Here is a 10,800-nt window from a genome sequence, read left to right on the forward strand (position 1 = left end):
AGGCTGCCCTCAGTCCATACTTTGAGAAGTCTAAGTCACTTGTCACCTCCAATTCATGAAACCACCTGGCTTTTCAAAATAAACAATGAGGAAACATCCCTAATTGCTTCATTAGAAGCCTGGCAAATTCAGTCTGAACAAATAACAGGTGCTGTCTACAAGAGACAAGTCAAAATACGTTCTAGTTTCTTAGCTTAAGCATAGTTAAATAGATGGCACCCCTCCATACTAAGTTCTCAGATCCACATGGATCTGGGTTGAACTTTGAACTTTTAAAATACTGGAAAGCAGTGCTATGGGAGAGATCGTTCCTACAAGCCAGGAGAATGTAACTCCTTTGACTAGCATGACAATGGCCTGCTTTCATCTTCAAGTTATACTTAAGTCCAAGGTATGCAGGATGTGACTAAGGCAATGCAAGATGTCACATTTCTTAATGGCATTTTGTAGGACAGAGAGTGCAGTACCAGCCTGCAGTTACCTTTGGAATGATAATTCTGCTAATCGGGATTTGGAGCTTACACTTCGCTCGGACAAAGGTAGGAAGTCTCACTTTACTGAATTGTTTCAACATTTTCCTCCTAATAATTTCAGCCACTTGCGCTAGATAGAAGGCAGTCTTCTTACCTCGAAAGCTTGAATTTGAATTTGGACTTTTGTTATTGTTGCTGTTGTTCTCTTAAAAGTATAAAAAAGTATAGAATCAGATTTCAATTCCCAAGGAAAGGCAAATGATGTATTTTTTAAAAATCTTCTATTTCCATTTTCCTATTCCCTTTGGATGACTTTCTCCCAAATGTCTGATTTCCTTAATTTGAAATTTTACCTTCCCTAAATTGATGCATGAAAAAAAATTACTGTGAATCACTAGAGAAAGTAAAAGGCTTGTTTAGTTTTTTACCCCTTTGTCCTTTCAAAAAACTTTTAAGTATATGATATAGATGCTAAAGAATTAAAGGTTTAGGGTATTATAGTATTTACAAAGACCTAACAACACTCCTGTTGGACAAGGAAAGTTTTAATTTGCCCTTGAACAGATCTGGGGGAAAGCAATCGGTGAACCCCTTGAAATTGTATGGACATTTTTGAGCATATATTCACTTTTCTGAGAACAGAGTCATTTTTTTCCCCTTAATTATATATAAAAAGAAATTTCCTCTACCTAGAAGACTTTTAACTACCCCCTTTAATAAGAAATACATTGGTTTCCAGAAATTAAGTATATCTTTAAGATTTTTTTAAAGCTGGAAATCTTATTAAGCTTTTCAGGAAAAAGGTGAAATGCCACCCAATATTCAAAGAAGATAAGTTAAACAATGTAGCTATATTTTCACAATTACAACTATTAGCAATTGCTTGTGAGCACTTCCATTTCAAAATCTCCTTAGTCATTACAATTAAGACTATTAAAATGTCAAAGGACAGTTAGATTTAGACTTCCCCTCAACTAGCTCTTTCTGCTTTTATTGTTTTGTCATGTAAAATATAAACCCTTACTGATGGAGCTGTTGGTATTTAAATGGGGAATAAACAGTTCTGTCCTTTTCTGTAATCTGGGCCAGAAAATGCAAGTAATAAAAATGTCATTTAGGTTACATGAAACAACTCTGTCCCCCTCTAATCTGAATCCCATATGGGCTAGGGGATAATTCTTTAAATTTAAATAGTCCAATAACATGAAAGCAAAGCTCTCATATATTTGCTGCTTTAAGATAAAGTTTTAAAATATAAGGTTTTCTCTTTTTTTTCTTTTTCAATAATTCATTCAGATGGCTGTATTTGGGTATTGTGATGCCAATCAAATCACAGTCATTCGTCTCAGGTACTTTTGAGTAATCTTTTAGACTAAGCCACATAATATTTTAAAGCTAGTTTCCTTATCCATGGAAAGGGATATTGAAAGAAGATTATAAACAGCGTATCTGATGAGGAAAGGGAGTTTTGTTCCTTTTCTTTCTTTTGGGTAATCTTTAATGCACAGCTTTAATAATACTCAAAATCTAATTTAAAATTATCAACAACTGAAAAATTATCATTCTGCCTGATACAGTGAGATCTTCAAAAACTATAATGAGATTTAAAGCATCTTCTTCTATATATTAGTGAATTAATCTGTTCATTCTGATTTCCTGGGTGTCTGATAGATGCTTCAATATCTCCCTCTACCCACAAGTGAAAAACTTGGTCTTACCTTCAAATTTTTATCTGAATTAATCCTGGAGCCTCAAGAGTTCAGCTTTGGAACTAACATTAAAAATATGCAGTCCAATTTCGATGAACTACTGGAAACCTCTTCACATTATCTAAACTGGGAACTATTAATAGAAAACTAAATTCCTGATGGGCTTCCCAGGTGGCTCAGACGATAAAATTCTATCTTTGGGTTGGAAAGATCCCCTGGAGAAGGAAATAATTACCCACTCCAGTATTCTTGCCTGGAGAATTCCATGGGCAGAGAAGCCCATTCGAGGGCTATAGTCCATGGGGTCATGGGACAGACCGAATGACTAACACTTTCACTAAATTCCTGAACAATCTTTTTCTATCTTTGCACAATACAGGATCTTACAAAATACTACCTTTTATGAGGCTGAGACATATTGTTTTAATTCCCTTTGGCTCATAGGGAATATGCTAAGTCTAACATGTATATGCCAGCATTGTCAAAGTTTTCCATGTCTGTGAGGTTCTCTGAATCCTTCTTGTTCTCTGAAATATCATTCTGGGCATTGCTGTTTCCTATAGGCATGCTTCATATGACAGAATTACTATTAATATTTCTCTTACTGTTGCAGGAAAGAGGACCCTTTCCAGGGCCTGAAAGTGGGCTCTTGTCTAACATTCAGAAATGAATTGTCCAAGGAGACACATGTGCTGACAAAGCAAGGGATTTTATTGGAAAGGGCGCCTGGGAGGTGAGCAGTAGAGTGAGGAAACCCAGGAGAATTGCTCTCCCAGTCTTGGGTTTTATGGTGATGGGACTAGTTTCCGGGTTGTCTTTGGTCAATCATTCTGACTCAGAGTCCTTCCTGGTGGTGCCAAGATGGATGCCAGCGAGGATTCTGGGAGGCGGTCAGACATGCAGTGTCTCCTTTTGATCTTTTCCCAACTCTTCCAGTTTGTGGTGGTTTATCAGTTTCGTGTTCCTTACCAGGACCTCCTGTCATAAAACAACTCACACAAATGGTTACTGTGTTGCCTGGCCAGGGTGGGCCGGTTTCAGTCAGTGTGCTTCCCCTAATATTCCCACTGGTAGATCGCTTCTCAAAGTGAAAATTTATCTATATTCTTAAAGTGAAACACACAGATTGATATACTGCTATATTTGCTATGCTTAATGTGAACTGGCATTTTCCAAAGTGTAATCTGTAGATGCTTGGGTACCGCAAGACCCTTTCAGAGGACCAGCAAGATCAACACTATTTTTAAAATAAGACTAAGAAATTATCTGCATCTTTCACTACATTGACACTTACACTGATGGTGCAAAAATAATGGTGAATAAAGCTGCTTATACCTTAGCATGAATCAAGGCAGTGGCTTTAAACTGTATTCTCAGTCCTACCAGTTTTTGTATTCTTTTCCCCACACAGGAAAAAAAGAAAAAAAAAAAAAATTTAAGAAAGTTCTTGAGGGACTTCCCTGGTGATCTAGTGGTTGGTACTTCACATTTCAATGCAGGGCATGCTCCCTGGTTGGAGAGCTAAGATCTCTCATGCCTTGTGGCCAAAACCCCAAAATATAAAACAGAAGCAAAATTGCAGCAAATTCAATAAAGACTTTAAAAATGGTTCACATCCAAAAAAAATATATATATATATATTTAAGAAAGTTCTTGATAAAACAGTAAAAAAAATTATTCATTTTATTAAATGTCAATCTTTGAGTGTATGTCTTTTTAACATTCTTGGTAAGAAACACCAAGCTACCATGTTTGGTGAAAAAGCTGTGATTGAGCTGTGAGCTGAGGGGGCTGCTTTTATCCTGGTATACCATTTTCACCTGAAAGACTAATTCACAGGCAAACTATTATTCAGACTTGGGTGTTTTGGAAGATACTTTATTTTTTTGAAAAAATAAGTGAACTTGCCACTGTGATGATAATGATTTACATTATTTGATGCTAGCGAAAATGTATGAGCTTTCGAAAGAATATTAGAATTTCAGTAAACTTTATTTGCCACCATGACCATGACAGCTTCCCAATAGTGGACGACTTTCTGGAGAAGGTTGGTGGTGATTCAATGGTTATGATTTTTAAAATATGGAATAATGAAATATACCAAGAGTTGGGAAATTTATATAATTTAGTGAGCTGATATTTTATAAATGACTGATAACATGATATCACAAATTCATTAACGGTTGTAAAAGATGCATTTATGGTATAAGATAAACCAGCAGATTTTAATTTGACAGGGTACACAAAGTTCATTCCTGTTGTTTCAGATTCAACATTGCCATTTACTTTTATTTAAAACCTTTTTTTTTTTTTGGTTCCTCTAGGTCTTTGTTGAGGTTCAGGCTTTCTCTAGTTGCAGCCTGGGGGCTTCTTTTGTTATGGAGCATGAGCTCTAAGGCTTGAAGGCTAAAGAGTTACCATTTGCAGGCTCTCAAGTTGAGACATAATTGCCCTGAGGCATGTGGGATGCAGCCTGTCCTCTGCATTGGAAAGTGGTCGGGCTTCCCTGGTGGTTCAGTGGGTAAAGAAGCTGCCTGCAATACAGAAGACCTGGGTTTGATCCCTGGGTTGAGAAGATCCCCTGGGGAAGGGAATGGCCACCCACTCCATATTCTTGCCTGGGAAATCCCATGGACAGAGGAGCCTGATGGGCTACAGTCCATAGGGTCACAAAGAGTCAGACATGACTGAGTGACTGGTACACTTTCTTAACCACAGGACCACCAGGGCAGTCCTTGCAATTTATCTTTAAAAAATTACTCTTTGTTGAAGTTTTGACTTGGCATCAAAGAACAACAAAAAAGCTACAAAAAAAAAAAAAAAAAACTTCTAAAAAAAGCTATTAAAATACTCCATTTCCCAATTACACGTCTGTTTGAAGCCAGAGTTTTAAAATGTCAATCGTTAATTCAAGTAACAATTGAATGATGAAGGAGATATGGGAATCCTTTTTTTTTTTTTTCATTAAACCAGATAGTAGAGAACTGAAAACATGGAATACAACACCACATTTCCCAAAAATATGTTATTAAGTTGAGCAGTCATTGTGTGCAGTACTTTAAATGAATTGATATTTTTTAAACTCTTTCAGTCAGCTTTTCTTTTTTAAAATTTATTTTATTCAAGTATAGTTGATCTGCAATGTTGTGTCAGGTTTTATTCCTAACATGCTAAATATTGATGCCTATAAGCCACATAGACACGTTTGTTGAAGGCCTCAATACTTTTAAGAGTATACAGAGATCCTTTACCCCAAAATGTTTGAGACTCTCTTATACAGAGAATTATGAAGGTAGTCAATCCTTTTTCTGAGGAATTCCCTGCTGGTCCCCTAGTTAGGACTCTGTGCTTTCACTGCCAAGGGCATGGGTTCAATCCCTGGTCGAGGAACTAAGATCCTGCAAGCCACTTCATGGTCACTCAATCGTGTCCAACTCTTTGTGATCCCATGGACTGCAGCACACCAGGCTTTCCTGTCGATCACCAACTCCCAGAGCTTACTCAAATCTCATCCCCTATTATCCCCTTCTCCTCCGGCCTTCAATCTTTCCCAGCATCAGGGTGTTTTCCAATGTGTCAGTTCTTCACATCAAGTAGCCAAAGTATTGGAGTTTCAGCTTCAGCATCAGTTCTTCCAGTGAACACACAGGAGTGATTTCCTTTAGGTTTTGACTGGCTAGATCTCCTTGCAGTCCAAGGGACTGTCAAGAGCCTTCTCCAACACCACAGTTCAAAAGCATCAATTCTTCAGCACTCAGTTTTCTTTACAGTCCAACTCTCACATCCATACATGACCACTGGAAAAACCGTAGCTTTGACTAGATGGACCTTTGTTGGTCCACGTTTCTGCTCTTTCATATGCTGTCTAGGTTTGTCATAGCTTTTCGTCCAAGCAACAAGCATCTTTTAATTTCATGGCTGCAGTCACCATCTGCAGTGATTTTGGAGCCCAAGAATATAAAGTGTCTCATTGTTTCCATTGTTTCCCCATCTATTTGCCATGAAGTGATGGGACTGGATGACATGATCTTAGTTTTCTGAATGTTGAGTTTTAAGCCAACTTTTTCACTCTCCTCTTTCACTTTCATCAAGAGGCTCTTTAGTTCTTCTTTGCTTTCTGCCATAAGAGTGGTATCATTTGCATCTGAGGTTACTGATATTTCTCCTGGCAATTTTGATTCCAGCTTGTGCTTCATCCAGCCTGGCATTTCTCATGATGTATTCTGCATATAAGTTAACTAAGCATGGTGACAACATACAGCCTTGACCTACTTCTTTCTTGATTTGGAACCAGTTCTGTTGTTTCATGTCCAGTTCTAACTGTTGCTTCTTGACCTGCATACAGATTTCTCTCCATGGTAGAGTTTCACCTCACTTCATGGTAGAGTTTAAAAAAAAAAAAATCCTTGTTTCGGAAATTTTGTCTCTCAGACATATAAACACTTTGTGTTGTGAGAGGGAGGAGATCAGTAACAAATCACTGACTCTAGTAAATCTGCTTCTAAGGTTTTTTGCTACATTATCTTGCATAGTTGAAAATGTAATAGATATAGGTTGTATGAAGTTGGCCTTAGAATGTCAAAACCTGAAAATATCTGTTACTTTCTGGTCCAAACAGCTTATGTTTAAAATAGAAAGCTAAATTTTAAATTAATTATCAAATGTTATTCAGTTGGCCAGAATGAGATGGATGGATGGATGGCTTCACCCACTCAATGGACATGGGCTTGAGCAAACACCAGGAGATACTGAAGGACAGGGAAGCCTGGCATACTGCAGTCTTTGGGGTGGCAAACAGTTGGATATGTCTGAGCGACTTAACAACAACAGCTTGTTTGTGAACTGGACTTCATGTCTTTTAATTTGTTGCTTATGAATCAGTATTATTTGGCTAGTAGCTGTAATTCAGGCCTAGGACTCAGAAAGGAATTTCAGTTAAATGTGAAGGTTGGGGTATATCTAGGGGCACCCAGAGGAATTTCATCTATGAGTCAATGATGGGACAGAAGAAAGCTGAAGTAGGTCCAATAAGTAAGCATAGGATAAAACTTTAGTTAATGCTTATCAAGAATAGAAATGCTTATAAAGAATAGAAAGCAAGAAGAAGGGTACTAAAGTTTTTTTTTTTTTTAACTACCCAGATTGGTTATATTAAGAATCATTGGGTTACATTCAGAAGCTCTATCTAAAGGAGAGGTAACACATTAATCTCCTAACATTGGGTTGGCCAAAAAGTTCGAGTTTTTCCCTAACATCATGCAGAAAAATCTGAACAAACCTTTTGGCCAAGCCAATATAACTTAGTACATTCTATCTTCATAACAACTCTGTAATATAGGTATTTTCTCCACTAATCAGCTAGGAAATAAAGGTCTAAAGAGGTGAAATATGATTCCAGGATTATACAAATGGATCCTATATCATGCAATCTTGCATCAAAAGTGGGATTTGTGAGGTCTTTCTTATTCTGAATCCCCTAAGAAAATCTGTCTGTTAACAATATTCTGCCTTCAAGGAGCTTTCTCCTCTGACTTTAAATTGTGCTATCCTTTTCCCTCTCTTTTTGGGGGGAGTGTTGTTAGGCTCAGGGGAGACTGATAGAAACGCATGGATGTATAATTAGCTTTTATATTCATCTAGTGTTAGGAGACATTTTACTTTTGCTTTATGAATCATGAATTACAAGCAGAAGGGGACAAATAACAAGTGTATTTTTGTTTAAGAAACTCAATTTTACTAAATGCTCTCATTGCTTGAACTCTTAGCACAGAAAAAGCTAAATGCTACCAAGGAATAATCAACAACACTGTGTTACATATAATATTCAGGGAAATTTAGAGCTGAGGTTTTGTTCCTGTGGGGTTCCACAGCTAGATACTTGACATCCCACAATTTCTACCCTGCTCCTAAGTCCGTTTAATTCAAGTTATGTGTAAGGATACTTACGTTAGATAATATATTTTCAACTATAACTCAGCATTTAAAAACAACCATACAACTACAAATCACTAATTCTTATTCAGTGAGATGAAACTGGGCTCTGAAATTTAAGCCAGTTTCTCAAGAGTTGACCACCTAAGGCAGAAGGCTGCGAAGTTTGCAGGAGAAAATTAGAAAGTGGGTTTCCCCGGAGCGTTGTGGAGTCATCAGGCCAAGGTAATACTTGCCAGAGGTGTGACTGCTGTATGTGGGGGGTGGGGGTGAGGGGATAGGCGGAAATGCGTAGTACTTTGCAAGTCGGCCCCTGGGGACTGTGTTGGCTGACACCAGGTAGGGCAGTAAAATTCTTGACCTCTAATCACAGCTTTCTGCCCCACCACCACATCCTGCGGCACGTGTTGAAAAAGCATCGCTCCCAGGTTACTGACTTTTCTGATTTGACTTGTTCATTATTGTACAAGATACGTGATAAGGAGCAAGAACCTAGTTTTCAAGGCCTAGTCGAGTTCGAAGCAAGTCAACACCTCAGAAGAACGTTGGAAGAAAAAAAAAATCTCTCCCCAAACCGAAATAGTTAAATTGTAAGCGCACTTTCATTTTTTCCTAAACAGTGCCACCTACTGTCCATTTGAAGTCATCAGGAGGCTTTTGACGATGACCAAAGCGAAATAAAGAAAGGGGGAAAAGGAAAGGAGAAAATTAACCCCCAGCCTTGGGTCCTTGGAAGAAAGATGCAAATAGGCCATCACGAAGCAAAAATAAGTATTTTGACTTGTTATCTTCTTAAAAGTCTCTCAAGAAGCAAAAGCCATTTACGCAGCTTCCTTAGACACGGCGTGGGTTTTTTTTTTTTTTTTTTTTAGCGCGCTATTCTGGAGTTCTCTAGAGGACGATTTTTATTTTGTTATATTTTACTTATAATGCTCGCTGCTGGCGTATTTTAATGTTAGGGGATCAGGTTAAGGAAAAAACACAATTATTTTTCTACTTTTTCGCCTACCCAAGGCGAAACTTCTATGTAAAGGAGTTTTGACACTTGACATCAGCTCAGAAACTTTTGAGTTGGAGAGAAGAAAGGGTTAACCAGTGGGGGACCAGTCACTGATTTTTTAAAGAGTTTCAGCCGGCTTTCGGAGGCTCCAGGTGTACACACACACACACACACACACACACCCCAGCTCTCCCTTCCCAGGGCCGTTACTTAGCCTAAGGGCACCATTTGGTCTTAAAGCAAATTACTTAAACAGAACTGCCAGTGCATCACGAAGTGGGAATCCCTGTAAGTCAGAAGTCAGAGATGTCTACGCAGCCTGGCCTCCCTGCTCCTCCGCTGGAGGAAAGGAGGGACTCAGGTGGTGGGCCGCCTGTGTGCACAGCATTGCTCTGCACACGTTTGCAATCAAGTTAATTGAATTCATTGGCGTTTAGAACCGGCCTCTAGCTCAGAGAGAGCTTTGAATGGCCAATTTCTCTCGCCCTCTCCCCCTCCCCGCCTCCCGCCTGCCCGCCCGCGCTCCCAGTTCCCTCCCCTCCGGTTTCCCAGTCCGCACCTCCCTTCTCCACTCCCCTCACCCCTATTCCCTCCTCCGCCCTATTAAAACACCCACCAGCTCACTTGTTAAGACCCCCTTAAGTTGGAGGAGGCAGAAAGGCAACAACCGCGAGGAAGGAGAAGTCAAGACGTCTGGAAAGAATTACCCAGTCCTGGCTTCCAGCAGCCCATTGAACCAGGGACTTGAACCAGCCCCAGCCAAAGACATTCTCCTGATTCTACGCTTCCTGGGTTCTGCTGAGTTTTCACCAGGCTTTTTTTTTTTTTTTTTTCTCTTTAATACAAAAAGAGAGCAGAGACTTTCCGATATTAGGGGAAAGGAACTAGAGCATAAAATAAAATAAAGTTAATTTATTTTCAAAGCACAGATAACATTTTCTTTTAAGAGTTAGAAGATTGAAGTGCAACGGAAATATTAAAAAATACTAGTGATTTTATTTTAAGTGGGGGAGACCTAAACATTTGAGACTCCCCCATCCTTTTTAAATGTTGTTTTTAAATTTTTTATTTTTCTTGGCCGGTCGTCTCAAATTCATCTGATCTCCTATTACCTCAATTTTGGAAACTGCCCGCCACCGACCCTTCAGGACCACACAGACAGGCTGAGGACAACTTTATGACCAAGAGCTGAACAAGGTACGTTACACTGGCGCGATTCGGTGAACAGTGAGGGTCCTCGAATAGGCCAGGGAGGGGGAAGTCATTACCCCACGTTAAGAATTAAACCCAATTTTAAGTCCGTGTTCGACAGAAAAGTTTGAGGTCTGAACATTTCCAGCAGGCTGCAAATCAGGGGATATTTCAGATCCCTGGCAAGCTTAGTAACCTATCCCGGGGCTTGTCCCATTTCTGCGGCGCTCGCCAGAAATCTGCTGCCTTTATGGGAACACAGGTAACCTCTTTGCCTGGGAAAGGCTGCACTTCCCGGGATGTACTTTTCCATTCCACATCTTCCGGAGCTGCCGAGGGGCTCCCGAGCTAGGAAACAAGCATCTCCACTGTGTAAGGAAAATGCATTCCCCACTGCCGCCCCCTTCCCCCTTCCATTCTCATCACCTCTCCCTTTTTTCCCACACTCTGTGTGGGGAGAAAAGCCGTGAACAGCCTAGCGCGTTTTCCTTCTAAG

General features: G+C 39.4%; 1 protein-coding gene across 1 annotated transcript in view; it reads left to right on the top strand.

Moving 5' to 3' along the window:
- The first annotated feature begins 9,678 nt into the window (after positions 1-9,678).
- The window catches only part of HAS2 (hyaluronan synthase 2), a 30,260-nt gene continuing 29,138 nt past the window's right edge, over positions 9,679-10,800 (top strand). The window contains exon 1 of the mRNA XM_010838932.1: positions 9,679-10,310. The gene's annotated coding sequence lies outside the window, so the exon portion shown is untranslated. The remainder of the gene's footprint in view (positions 10,311-10,800) is intronic.

This window comes from Bison bison, unplaced genomic scaffold (genome assembly GCF_000754665.1).
Source record: "Bison bison bison isolate TAMUID 2011002044 unplaced genomic scaffold, Bison_UMD1.0 scf7180017864108, whole genome shotgun sequence".
Taxonomy (NCBI): Eukaryota; Metazoa; Chordata; class Mammalia; order Artiodactyla; family Bovidae; genus Bison; species Bison bison.